This window comes from Zingiber officinale, chromosome 10A (genome assembly GCF_018446385.1).
Source record: "Zingiber officinale cultivar Zhangliang chromosome 10A, Zo_v1.1, whole genome shotgun sequence".
Classification (NCBI taxonomy): domain Eukaryota; kingdom Viridiplantae; phylum Streptophyta; class Magnoliopsida; order Zingiberales; family Zingiberaceae; genus Zingiber; species Zingiber officinale.
In genome coordinates, this window is record NC_056004.1 from 43,640,844 (window position 1) to 43,655,729 (window position 14,886).

A 14,886-nucleotide genomic window follows, 5' to 3' on the forward strand; every position below is an offset into this window, starting at 1 on the left:
AGCTCCAAGAGTCAATTTGGGACCCATGGCCAATGGATCTCAGGTGGGTTCTACTTGGGGTCTAGAGGCCATGGGTGTGCCAAGTGGTTTGAGACGGACTTGAGTCTCAAACACAGGAATTGCACACATGGTTTGTATTTCATGCAAGAAATATGACAATTGGGGTCATATAGCATGATAATTGGTTTTGGATGTATAGATGCCATATAAATCAATGCTAGGGATGCATTATGGGTTAGTATGGGCAAATACATCAAGAGGAAGCCAAAACTAGGACTTTAGGTCAAGGTTCAATTGAATTTTTAGCTAGTTTTGAGTTTTGTGTCAATCTTGGGATTGGTGATAGATACATTTTGAATATATTTTCCCAAGTAGACATGGGTAAACAGACCTCTCCACAAAATTTGGGGATTTTGGAGGGGTGGAATGGTGCATTTCTGAAATTGTCGATCTAATAAAAACTGTGCTGCCGAGTGACAGCGTTTTGCGACTTTGATCGTGCCATTGCACTGATCGCTAAAATAGCGATCGTTGGTTGGTAGAAACTCTGACGTCTCGATCCGAGTAGATCAATGATTGTAGTTCTTGCAATGTCTACACGGAGTAGTGTTTTCGACTAGATTTTAAAGTCACCATAGATGTATGGATCCATGGGTGATACATACATGAGTTTAGGTCATTGGATGACAAGTTTTCAATAATTGGGATATTGTTGGAGAACTTTTGGATGTTAGGCAAAAGGGGAGAAGTAAGGTTTAGTTAGGAAAAGAAGTACCTTAGGGAGTTGGGATAGGTTCTTAAAAGGTCTTAAATTCCTAACTCAATGGGAGCTTAGGTGTGGGGAGCCTTGATAGGTTCAAATGCATTGATTTTTATACGGTTGCCAAGTGTGTAGCCTTGGCAACGTAAGTCCATTACGTTAGAAGTCTGTAGCCATCGTAAGTCCATTCGGCAGTGTAAGTCCAAGTGTGTAGCCTTGGCAACGAAGTCCATTTGGCGTTGTAAGTCCAAGTGTGTAACCTTGGCAACGTAAGTCCATTTGTTTTAGCATGTTCATTTGCTATATGTTTTCCCTAACTTAACGTATTGCCAAACACCAAAAAGGGGAGATTGTTGGAGCAATCCCAATGGTCCGCGGGACCATGTGTTTTAGTGTTTGGGCAAAGGGTTTAAGTTAGGTTCACCCTGTATTTGATATGTGTATTTGAGTTGTGCGGGTTTCAGGATACACATATGACTCAAGTTGATGTCGGGTCCGGTGAAGGATGGAGCATCCGAGGGACCGTGGACAAGGCAATGAGGACAAGGGCCGAGGGAAGCGACTTCGAGGCATACGCATTGGGACGAGCCGCGGGCTTGAATGCATCCGAGGGACGAGAGCCAAAGGAAGTAGGCTTGAAGGCAAAGGTCAAAGCCGCACAAGGAAGAATCAAGTGAGTCAGGGTGAGGAGTCTGAGTGCAGAGATTGTACTCGAGTAAAATCCTAGTTTTTGGGTTTTCTAGCTAGCGATCAGAAAGCATCGTAAGCGCAGATCATTGTAAGCTGCATGATCGCATGTTTTAGCAGTGATCGTGCCGATCGCGCACCGATCTGGGCATATCGGTCAATGTGTGGAATCGAGCCGTTGGGATGTAATTCGAATTTCAAGGGGACGATCGCATGTTTTAGCAATGATCGGCGGTAGGCGGGTTTTCTAACGTGGCCTATAAAACCAAAGCTTGGGAGCTTGGTTTGAGTTGACGAAATAGAGGTGGTTAATCTCTATTAGTAGTCTACTTGTGCCCTAGCGTCAAGAGAGTTCTTGTGAGGGTTGTGGTGAGGTTTCTCCACCCACAAGGAGCTACGTGAGCTAGCCGGAGTTTGCCGGGGAGTAATCCACCGAAGGATCGGGATCGTCCACCTTACGGACAGCCGTGGAGTAGGAGCCCTAATCTCCGAACCACGTTAAACGATCGTGTCAATTGGTTTGCTTGTCTTTCTCATTCTTAGTCTTTAGCTTTCGTATTTGTATTTGTATTGTTTGTATTCCGCTGTGCTAACAAATACGTAGGAAGCGATTATTTGGGGGTGCCGTCTATCCAACCCCCCTTCAAGCCGGTCGTCCGATCTGAACAGAGATGGCGGCTGGAGGCAGCGCTGGCGGCGACAAAAGCCAATGGGGGTGGCTGCGACAGTGGTGACGTCTGCCGGAGGTAGAGGCGGTCCTCCTAGGCGCCGTCGGCAGTGGCGCGGAGGGGAAGAGACAGCTATGCGAGGCTGTCGCTGGTGGCCGCGCAAGTCCAGGCGACGAGGTCGGTACTGTGGTGGCCCCGCGAGGAGGAGAGGGAGAGGAGAAGAGGCGGAGACCGGCGGTAGGCGGCGGCCGACGGTCAGCGTCGGCGCTGAAAAGGAGGAAGAAGGCTCCTTCCTGTCGGCGGCGACAGAGAAAACCCGACCTCCCCTTTTCCCAGTGACGGCGCTGGAGCGAAAAAGAGGTAGAGGAGAGAAGAAGAGCAGCGCCGGTGACTGCATCGGGCGCTGACGAAGGATGTGAGAGGGAGAACGTTCCTCCCTGGCTGGCGGCGGAAAACCACCACCCCAGAGCCCCCCCCTGCGCTGTGTGAACCGTGCTCTTTATGAGCAAAAACCCTCAATCAATGAAATGACAAAACTGCCCTTTCCCTATTCCCTAACCACTCTTATGCCATCCACTTACATCCGGATCACCACCTTTCTCTAGAAAGTCCTTCTCCTGTAAGAAAAAGTTAGTCCGAGGCAAAATAACAGCTAAACTACCCTGCAAAATAGAAGTTAGTACAATTATAGTAAAAGAGTAGTAATTAAATTCCGTCTCATCGAAATCGAAATCTAGTCACGATCTCAACTTAGATTCCTGAAATGGTTCTAAGTTGGATCGACGCTTACTGTTCCCTCGAACGGGGAACGTGTCCTCACCAAGTCACTCCCCTCCAATGAGTTACCTTAACTAACCTGCTAGACATCCGATTAGCCCATCGATTCGTTTGGATTTCATACTAGCTATCAGGTCAGTCCATCGACCTAGCTAGATTTCGTGCCAGTTATGAGGTCAGCCCGTTGACCTAGATGGACTTCGTGCCAGCTATCCAGTCGGCCTGTCGACCTAGCTGGGCTTCGTGCCTGCTATCCGGTCGGCCCGTCGACTTAGCTGGGCTTCTCCTGTACACTTCGTCAAAGTGTTAGATCACTATGAAACTAACTTAACCTACTTTGTCATTCATCAAAACCTGAGTTAAACCGTCAGTGTTAACCGTACCAACAATCTTCCCCTTTTTGATGTAATGGCAACTTGGGTTAAGTTAGTGAAAACAATATGCAAAAACATAAGCAATGACATGGTTTTTAAGTTAGCTGCTTTGTTTTATATTTGGTATTTTGTTGCTAACTAACTTAAATCACCTAACCCTCCCCCTTTGCCATTCATAAAAAAAAATGACAAGCATAGATAATTTTTAGGTTGACAACAGAAATTAAGTTAACTTTGAAATAAAATTTAACACTAGAGAATTATGATAATACAAAATATTCAGGTTGACCTGGGGAGTTAACTTAGAAAAAAATAAGTTGAAGGAAAGTTTGAAAAAGTTGTTAAAAAGATCATAAATAATTTTCAACATTCTTTATCTTTTTAAAAATTGCTAAGTTTTTTAAATATATAACTTTTTATCCGAAATACTAAGGTAAAAAACCTACTAACTTTGTAAAATTAAATAAGTTTGTAAAATTGAGGTAATTTTCATAGTATCTTAAAAATAAATTTTGTAAACTTAAACGAATTTTCAAACATAAGCTGAAAAATTAAACCAATATTCAAACATAAGTAAAATTTTTAGAAATAAGTTTATGAAATTCCTTTTCAAAAATAAGTGTTTGAAAATCCTTTTCAAAAATAAGTTTGAAAATCCTTTTGAAGGTTATTTTTTTTTTAAAAAAATAAGATTTTGAAAATCATTTTTTAAAAATTAAATTTGTAAAATTAAAGAAATTTTGAAAACCATTTTGCTAGAGTATTTTTAAGGAAATGAAAAATACTTTTCAAAAGTAATTTTGTAAAAAAAATTTCAAAAGAGAGAAAATAGTAAGTATGAAAATAATTAATCCTCCCCCTGAACCTGACATTAACAAAACTTTAACTGTCTAACCATAAGTTACTTACTGACTATCAGAAGATAGCAACTTTCACTTGGTTAGTCATGTTAAGTTGATTGTATTCAGTTAGTGTTTGACTATGCTAAAATATTTAACCTGATTAATATTTGTTTGGTTTTTAACGCCCAGAGTTATGATGATGCACTGATATAAGCATCTTTAAGTCTAGGCAATCTGCCTATACATCTCACCCCTTTCTAAGTAGTGAAATACACAAACAAGTTAGCCTTAATATGTTTGTGAGATGCTCATACCTTAGATCTATAGAAGCATGTTTTCTAAAGGATTGATCTATTCTAAGGCTAAAGCTGATTTTCAAAAATTCTAAAAATGAAGAATTTTGAGAAATATATAAAAAAATTTATCCTAGAATTTTAAAGACACTTTTTGAAAATAATTTTTCAATTTAAGAATCCTAGTCTATTAAACATATTCCTAAATCCTAGTTTATTAAATACATTCCTAATTTTTGACGTAGATTACTAAACTCACTTTCAGAGAGGAGTTTAGTGAGTATGTAAGCTACATTAACTTGAATTCAATGTATTTGAGTTCAATATCTCCTTTAGTGATATGATCCATGATAAAGTGGTGCCTAATTTCAATGTGTTTGGTTCTTGAATGATGCATATGATTTTTTGTTAAATTAATTGAGCTAACATTATCAATTAATACTTTTACATTTGTAAGGTTTAAATTAAAGTCTTTTAAGATGTGCATCATTCATAATAGTTGTGCGACACATTCTCCTATAGCTATGTATTCTGACTCAGTAGTAGATAAAGCAACACAGTGTTATTTTTTACTAAACCAACTGACAAGTGATGGACCCAGTAGTTGATATCCACCACTTGTACTTTTATGGTCTAACTTACAACCAGCATAATCTGAGTCAGAATAGCCTATTAGTTCAAAATTGTTAGTTCTAGGATACAAAATTTCTACATTAGATGTTCCTTTAAGATACCTAAAGATTCACTTAACTTGAGTCAAATGAGATTCTTTACCACATGTTTGGTATCTAGAACACATACTAACTGCAAATAAAATATCAGGTTGACTTGCAGTTAAGTATAGTAGACTGGCTACCTATGACACTCCTATAGTATTTTAAGTCAATTGGTTTTCCATTATGATCGTTATCTAGGATTGTATTAACTGCCATAGGTGTTTTTATTTCTTTAGTATTTTCTGTTAGGATCGAAATGTGCTAGGGGGGTGATAGCTCATCGCACTTGTTGATGTACTTCTTCGATGATGTGCAGCGAAATAAACAACAAGAAACACACTCACAAAGCTAACACTAAGGATTTACTTGGTATCCACCTCAAGAAGAGGTGACTAATCCAAGGATCCACACACGACTCGCTCTCCACTAATGAAATACTCCTTCTCGGTAGCTATCGGAGGTGGAGAAACCTTGTACAACACTCACACATACAACACTCAACATAAGAAGAAAAATACAAAGAGTACAAGTATAAAACCCTCTCTTCTTGCTTACTTGTTGCTTGTTGTTGCCTCTTGAATCTTGAAAGTGCACCAACATTTGCCTCCAAGAACCTTCAAAAACTGGCGGTGAGAGCTCGGAAAGAATAGCTGAGAGTGGAGACGAAGATCTGCGGAGGAAGACACTCGACAATGGTTATAACTTGCGCAATGGTCGAATCTCAATCGATTGAATGACTCTCAATCGATCGGGGAGGCTTTGAATCAATCTGCTGAACGATTCAAAGCGCCTATGTGCTCTTTGGAAATAGCCTGAATCGATTGACCAATCGATTCAGGCTTTCTCGCGACTGCGCAAGAAATCCAGCCTGTCCCCAATCGATCGGCCAATCGATTGGAGGTTCCCAGTCGATCGGCCGATCGATTGGAGGTTCCTAATCGATCGGCTAATCGATTGGGAAAGCTTCTGTGCGCGCGACATAAGCCCCCAATCGATCGACCGATTGATTGGGTCATCTTTCTTCGTAGCGCACCGCCAATTGATCAACTGATCGATTGGACTTTGGTTCAAGTCCAAGGTCTCCAATTCCAATATCCAATCAACTGTGACCTGTTGGAACATTATGCCTGACATCCGGTTAACCTTGACCTACTAGGACTTCTTCAACAAGTGTCCGGTCAATCCCTTTGACCTACTTGGACTTTTCTCCTATTGCCAAATGTCCGATCAACCTTGACCCACGTGGACTTCCTTCCACCAGATGTCCAGTCATCCTTGACCCATCTGGATTTCCTTGTGTCAAGTATCCGATTAATCCTTTGACCTACTTGGACTTCTCAATACCAAGTGTCCGGTCAACCTTGACCCACCTAGATTTCCATGTGCCTAGCTTCACTCACCAGGTCTTTCCATCTGCCTAACTTCACTCACTAGGACTTTCACCTAACTTCACTCACTAGGGTTTTCACCTAGCTTCACTCATAAGGATTTTTCCACTGCCCAGCTTCACTCACCGGGACTTTCACCCGCCTGGCTTCACTCACCAGGACTTTCCCACTGCTCGGCTTCACTTATCGGGACTTTCACATCTGCCTAACCTCCAGTTAGAACTTTCCCAGTCAAGTATCCAGTCAACCCTTTGACCTACTTGACTCTTCTTCATATCTAACTAGTCAACCTTGATCAGAGGAGAATTGTATCAACAATCTCCTCAAATAGATGATTGCATCTGCAATCTCCATGTATTGTCAAACATCGAAACCCAAAGATCAAGACTCAAGCTTGAGCCAAGTCAAACTTAGTCAACCAGGTCAATCTTGACCAAAAGGATATTACACCAACATTTTCCATCCCGAATTTTTTAAGTAATTCTTTAGTATATTTTTGTTGATAAATGTAATTACCTTCATTTGTTTGATTGATTTGTAATCCTAAAAAGTAAGTTAATTTACCTACTAGACTCATTTAAAATTCTTGTTCCATTAGAGTTGTAAATTCTTGTAAAAATGATGAGTTGGTTGATCCAAAGATTATATCATCTACATAGATTTGGGCTATAAAGATATCCTCTTTTATTGATTTGATAAATAGGGTTGGGTCGATTTGACCTTGGTTGAACCCTTTGAATATTAGGTAAGAGGTCAATCTTTCATACCATGTCCTAGGTGCTTGCTTAAGTCTGTATAAGGCTTTCTTTAGCTTAAAGACATAGTCAGGATAATCTAAATTTTCAAATCCAGGTGGTTGTCTTACATCGACTTCTTCTTTTATTAGTCCATTTACAAAGATAGATTTGACATCCATTTGATATAGTTTAAATCCTTTATGGGCTGCATAGCTAAGTAACATTATAATGGACTCTAGTCTAGCTACTGGAGCATAAGTTCATTGTAGTCAAGTCCCTCTACTTGACTAAACCCTTTAGCAACTAGCCTACCTTTATTTCTAGTTATTTCCCCAGTTTCGGTTAGTTTATTTCTGAACACCCCTTTTTCTTCTATTATCTTTTTATTTTTAGGTGGAGGTACTAAGTCCCAGACTTGGCTTCTTTCAAATTGAGCTAGTTCTTCTTGCATAACTATGATCCAGTCTGGGTCAAGTAAGGATTCAGTTATAGACTTGGGTTCAATTTTTGAAATTAGGGATATTTTACTTAGGTTTCTAAATGATGACCTAGTCTGAACTCTTAGGTCTGGATCACCAATTATTTGATCAATTTGATGATTTGAGTTGATTCTTATGGTTCTAGGGGGTTGATTCACTTGAAGGTGATCTTCTTCTTCGTTATTTAAAAATTCACTGGTTTCCTCTTGATTATTGTTACCTTGAACAAAATCAATTGGTTGAATATGAGTTTGTTCTAGGTTTTGATTAGACTCTTCAAATTTCACATTTGAGATTTCTTCAATTCTTAGTGTGACTTTATTATAAATTCTGTAAGCTTTACTGTTCAGTGAATATCCTATAAAAATTCCATCTTTTATTTTAGAAGTAAAGTTTCCTAAGTGTTCTCTTGTGTTTAGTATGTAGGCTGGACACCTAAATACTTTAAAATATTTGATATTGAGTTATTTATTATAATATATTTCAAAGAAGGTTTTATTATGAGTTTTATTTAGTGTGGTTCTATTTTGCACATAACATATTGTACTAACAACTTCTGCCCAAAAATATTTAGGTAAATTTTATTCATTTAACATTGTCCTAGAGGCTTCAAGTAACATTCTATTTTTTCTTCCTACAATTCCATTTTGTTGAGGTGTTTTAGAACACGAGAATTAATGATGTCCATTTTCAAGACAAAATTGGTTGAAGTTATGATTTTTAAATTCACCTCCATTGTCACTTCTAATTCTTTTAATTTTTAGGTCTTTTTTATTTTCAACTTGTTTACAAAAATTCATAAAGATTTCAAATATTTCATTTTATTTTTTAAGAATTTTATCCATGTGAATCTAGAATAATCATCTATTATTACTCGACAATATAAGCTACCATTTATTGATTTGACCCCATAGGAGTCAAATAAGTCTAAGTGTAAAAGTTCTAGTATTGAGTTTGTTTGAAGTTGATTAGTTGGCTTGTGAGTAAATTTTTTTTGTTTTCCTTATTGACAAGTAGTACAAATTGTTGAGTTTAAGTTAGGTAATTTTGGTAATCCTCTAACTAATCTATTTAATTTACTTATATTTCTGAAGTTAGTGTATGATATTTTTCTATGCAATAACCAGGTTTCTTCTTTTTGTGTTAAGTAACACTTAATTGAAGAAGTGATTAGGTTAATTGCATAGATATTGTCTTGCCTAAACATTTTTAAACTTACAGAAGGGTTGTCTAAGTGCTTGATTAAGCATTCCGAAGATAAAAACCAAACCTTATATTCAGTGTCACATAATTGACTAATACTAAGAAAATTATATTTGAAATTTTCAACAAGTAATACTTTTGTAATAATAAAGTCAGTTCTAAGTTCAATGTTACCTATACCAATTACCTTGAGCTTACCGTTATTCCCAAAGGTAACTGTTCTTAAGCTTTTGTAGGTTAGTTCAGTAAATTTGGTGTGATCCCCAATCATATGTTTGGAACAATCACTGTCCAAGATCCACTTAGTTTCCTACAACAGGTAGGAATTAAGATTAGTTTGAGTTTTAATTTAATTTTACTTGGAATGATTTAAGTTAAATTAATTTTTAAAATAAATTTTAAGTTAAATTAATTTTTAAAATAAATTTTAAGTTAAATTAATTAAATTAATACTATTTTTTAAGTCAAATTAATTTTTAAAATAATTTTTAAGTCAAATTAATTTTTAAAATAATTTTTAAGTCAAATTAATTTTTAAAATAATTTTTAAGTTAAATTAGTTTTTAAAATAATTTTTTAAGTTAAATTAATTTTTTAAATTAAATTAATTTTGAATTAAATTAATTTTTAAAATAATTTTAAAGATAAAATAATTTTCTAAGTTAAAATAATTTTTAAAATAATTTTTTTAGTTACATTAATTTTTAAATTAAAATAATTTTTAGATTAAATTAATTTTTAAAATAATTTTTAAAATAAATTATTTAATTAATAAATTTTTAAAAATAATTAATTAAATTAATTTTTAGTTAAATGGTAAAAATAAATTTAAGTTAAATATACACATTACTTTTTAAATTTTTAAAAAATTTGACAAATTTCTTAATTTATTTAAATAATATTTTTTTAATTAATAAATTTTTTAAGTTAATTTAATAAAATAATTTTTAAGTTAAATTAATTTTTAAAATAATTTTTTAAGTTAAATTAATTTTTAAATTCAATTAAATTTTAAAATAAATTTTTAAGTTAAATTATTTTTTAAAATAATTTTTTAAGTTAAATTCATTTTTATAATAATTTTTTGATTTAAATTAATTTTTAAAATAATTTTTTAAGTTAAATTAATTTTTAAAATATTTTTTTAAGTTAAATTAATTTTAAATTAATTTTAAAATAATTTTTAAATTAAATTAATTTGAAAAATAAATTTTAAATTAAATTAATTTTTAAAATAATTTTTTAATCTAAATTAATTTTTAAAATAATTTTTTAAAGTTAAATTAATTTTTAAAATAAAATTTTTAAAGTTAAATTAAATTTTAAAATAAATTTTTAAGTTAAATGAATTTCTAAAATATTTTTTTTAAAGTTAAATTAATTTTTAAAAGTAAATTTTAAAATAATTTTTAAAAGTAAATTTTAAATTAATTTTTAAAATTAAATTTTAAAATAATTTTTAAAATAATTTGAAATTGAATTTTCAATTGAATTTAATTTGATTTAGTTTAATTAGATTTAATTTAATTTGGTTCGATATGATTCGATTTGATTCGAGTTGATTTGATTCGAATTCCTTAGTCATCTCACCCGATATATGTTTTCTGTCACGCCTTACGAGTAAGGTTGTTCGATGAAAATTGGACAGCATCTCCCCTGTAGCAATGACAAATAAAACCAATATACATTGTCACATGGCTACTCACAAGCAACAACAGCCCACGCGGCTGGATATAAACATAATCACGCAGTTTATAAGCAGCTCACACGACTGAAAATAACACAACCACGCAGTTAATAAACAACCTACACGGCTGAAACAAAACATAGCGAAAATCACAAAATAGCGATCACATACCACATTACAACTAACTGCGAGCCAGCCTGATTTGACACGATAACATCAAACCAAATACAAGAAAACACAAAGCTGAATTCCATTACAAAGATATATATACATGAATAAGTCCAAAACCAATAAAGTGAACGGAAGTAATAACAGAAGAAATCACTCGATGTGACATGGGACTGACGGACATGATCTCCAGACTACTCCATAAATCCTTTACCTGCTAACTGGTGAAATAAACCAGTTCATGGGGTGGTGAGTGCTGGGACTCAGTGGGTAATAGACAGATAGTGCATGACATAATAAAGAACTAGAGATACATGATATACAGTCTCATAGGGAAAAATAGCAGATACTACAGTGATATCATAGTAAATATCCATACCTGAAACCATATTCTAGGCTAGTAACAAAAGGTCAGGGATAGTGACGATCTGTAATAGTACTACTCATACTACAAGAGTATCATGTGAGGTATACTACCAATAAGTAAGCCAGTGTCTAAGCATATGCAGTAGGTATATATCTCAACATATGTAAGCACATTAACATAAGTAAGCAACAACAGCATAAGTAAATATAAGACAAAAACGTATGCACGGATGGTCACCCTGTCCACCTCTCTGCACCACGACCCTAGTATGATCGAAAGGTCAGATAAATGATAAACTGTACACCACTCCAGCTACCACTACTCTCGAGTGACCAAGGGGACAGTTGTATAGTAGCTAACTAGCTATGTCTGCGACGGGGGTCCCTGCTACTCACAACTCCAGCTATCACTACCCATGAGTGAGCGAGTGGGAGCACGACAGGACAAGCGACACACTCTAGCTACCACTACCCATTAGTGGCCTAGTGTGCGACCTTGGCTGACGACTCTCTCACATCACAAGGGAGACAATGGTCGTCAGTATGCATGCTGTAAGATATCGAAAAATTTAAATAGATAGGGTTATTTGGGAAATAGTCTTATAGAATTTTTCTGGAATTTTTAGAAATTTTCTGGGAATTTTTTAGAGCTCGTAAGACAGGTTTTGAGGGGATCAATTTCGGGTACAGATAAGGCCTGTTTGGGAGACCTGTGTAGGTGAGGAAATGTTTATAATTATAAGTTATTTTCTTTTCCTTTAATTCCCTTCCCAAGCGTCGTTTCCCCCAAACCCGAAGCCGATCTCCTCCGCCTCACATCCCGCCCGAAACCCCTCCCTCTTCGGCGATTTCTCTCCTTGCGACGCTGAGTGCGCCACCGTCCGTCGGTGTAACCCCGACCGAGCCTCCTCTCCCTCTTCCTCCCGAAGCGTGGAGTCTCTTGTCCTCTCATCTCCCGATCTTTTCTTTGCCTCTTCGCATCGATGCCCTTCTCATGCGATCACACCCGATCGCCGATTGGTGTTCCGTTGACCCGCCGAGAGCTTGCACCGGTCGATCGTCGATGCCACCATCACCGTGGGATGGAGGGAGTTGCCGGCCTCTTCATCGCCACTTCACTCCACCTCTCTGTGCAGATTCGGAGCGACGCCCTAGGGTTGGTTTCGTCCGACCGTTACTCCCTTCGAGTCATTGCTCCGGGTGGGTAGATCTCCGGCCAAGAAGGGAGCTCCTAGCCATAGCCTTGGCCTCCCTGTTGCTGCACGTCTGCACAGGGTGAAGATTTTGGTCGGAATCCCCTAAATCGCAGCCATTAGAGGAGTTTCTTGGTTCACAAAGGGTACGGTGAGTTTCTCTATTTCTACCCTTCCTTTTGTTAAATTATGGATCGCTGATGTGCTATATGACCATCAAAGATTGGTAGCGGAATCCATAGCTGAGGAAATTGGGTGTTCTACCAGATTCCCGGCCAAAATTGTCCAATGGGTGGCTGCTAGAATGGTGGGGGGATTGTTAGAGAAGCTTGGCTATAGGGTAAGTATGTAGATTTAGATTGATACTAGGAGGAATTCTCTCTTGGTTATCCTATTTGGTTGATACTATGTCTTGGAATTTCTGTGGCAGATATAGGATGCTTGATTTGCTGTGGTGATCTTTCTTCAGCTGAAGATTGAAAGAAGAAGGTTATTAAGGTTAGTTTTCATGGTAAACCTTAATCCGATCAATGAATATATTGATACTAGTTTAAGTATGTGATATTATGTGGTGGTATGGTTAGTTGTTGATGGAGATGTTAGGTTGATGTGGGTTTATGATGGAGATTTGATTTTGTGATAGATTGTTGTGGGTTGACATTACTATGTAGTGGATTGGTAATTAAGGGATGAATATCATGATTTCATGTTTGTCATTGGGATCATTAGATTGATTATTATATGTGGGGTGTTTAGTTTATGATTAGAAGGATTTATGATGAGTTTGGATTAGTGTTTGATTGATGATGAATTATGTGAGTTGGATTTAAGATGTGTTGATTAATGAGTTTTGGATTGATTAATAGATTATGGATTATGTTGGGATCTAGGAGTGTGATCAAGAGTTATTTGGAGGATTAATCAGAGATCAGATTTGAGTGGAGTTATCCTTATTGGGTAGGGATTTTATTTAGCTATTTTAATTCATATGAATTTAGCTAAATAATATATATATATATTGATTGATGCAAGACCTTAATATGGGACGATTATCACGACGTGAGATTTATTTCGACGCGATCCGGTATTTTTCTTCCTCGTCTACGAGATTTTATTGCTTGCATGGTTTTATGGTTTAGGATGCTTTACCTTATATCAGTGTTCTGTTGTTTCGCTGGCGCGATACCGATGCTTGACAGGACATGATCTATTTAATTTTATACATCTACACTTCGATTATCTATACCTTAGTATTTTGCGTGTAGAGTGTGGTGATTCGTTGGCGGTGTTCATGATGGTATCCGTTTTGTCGTGTCATTTTCAAGTGTGATGATTGGAGGAGTTGTGTTGAGTATATTTGTTGTATATCATTAATTTGATGTGTTTTCTTGGAGGATATTCCAGTTGTACTTGATGCTCTATGTGTCATGTGGGGATTATCGGAGATTCTTGGTTGATTATCGAAGCGTGGCATGTATCGTGAGATACGCTGAGGTAACGATCTTGAGATACCTGATCATGCATAGTGGATTTGTTTGACTCGTCGGTTTAGAGTCGATGGCTGGCTCGTCAGACATCGTTATATATACGATCTCCATCATTCCGCCGAAAGCGCATATTGTCCCGCATTCTTAATGTGGGTGGACCAACCTACCATTTATCCTTTGAAGTGCGGATTGTGGAGGTCTGAGCTCTACGTTCAGTTCCGATGTTGCAGCCGGCCTCGACTCTGGGGGTAGCCCTGCCCATGGTGTGTTATAGAATTGTTGACCCTGTGTTACTGGGATAACCCGATGCATTACCGTAGTCACGTCATAATGACCGCCGTCCGTGGCTTGGCTATAGCTTCAACGGATCGTCCACGACCGGACTGACACACAGCCACACAGCTGGTGGGTCCAGTAAATGTATGTGTGTTTACATTACCGTCAGGTATCGATACGACTGGCATCTCGTTTGATGAGCAAGGTCGTCTTTGGAGATTGCAACTTGTCGCCGTGGTGGTATGTTTCGTGGTATTCATGTACGTATGTCAGACTGACGTTTACCGTATATATGATCTTTTCGTATTTCGTGTATATAGACCATGTATCGCGATCCGATGATCTTGCGGACCTGGTGATACGGTCGATCCCGATGTCGTCGGTTCGTATCGTCAGTCGGGGTACTGTACGCCATGGGTTCATTATGAGCATTATATAGATCGGATCGTACAATCATATGATATGATGGTTTATGGTTGTGTTTATTGTCGATGTGTTGTTTTATTTTTATTTCTGAATGTATAATTCGATGCTCTACATCTCTGACCGACTATCTTTTCTATTACCATGAAAGTTAAAGCACCTATAGTCACCACCGCACGTACGCGTGCAGAGGTCTCACTCGTCCACACTACACCGCTTCAGTCAATACCAACGTTTGGGTTTTATATATCTTTTATTTGTATTACGTATTTATTTGTATTTGTTGTTGTATTTTTTGTTTCAGTTGTTGTATAGCCAATTTATGATGTTGATTAATATGTTGTATTGGGCTTAGTTTCGTT

At 36.9% G+C, this 14,886-nt stretch overlaps 1 long non-coding RNA gene across 1 annotated transcript; it reads left to right on the forward strand.

Annotated features, from left to right (window-relative positions):
* The first annotated feature begins 11,922 nt into the window (after window positions 1-11,922).
* On the forward strand, window positions 11,923-12,838 carry LOC122027664. The gene is made up of 3 exons (XR_006124491.1): window positions 11,923-12,489; window positions 12,561-12,678; window positions 12,769-12,838. It is a non-coding gene; the product is annotated as an uncharacterized LOC122027664 (long non-coding RNA).
* Window positions 12,839-14,886: the final 2,048 nt, after the last annotated feature.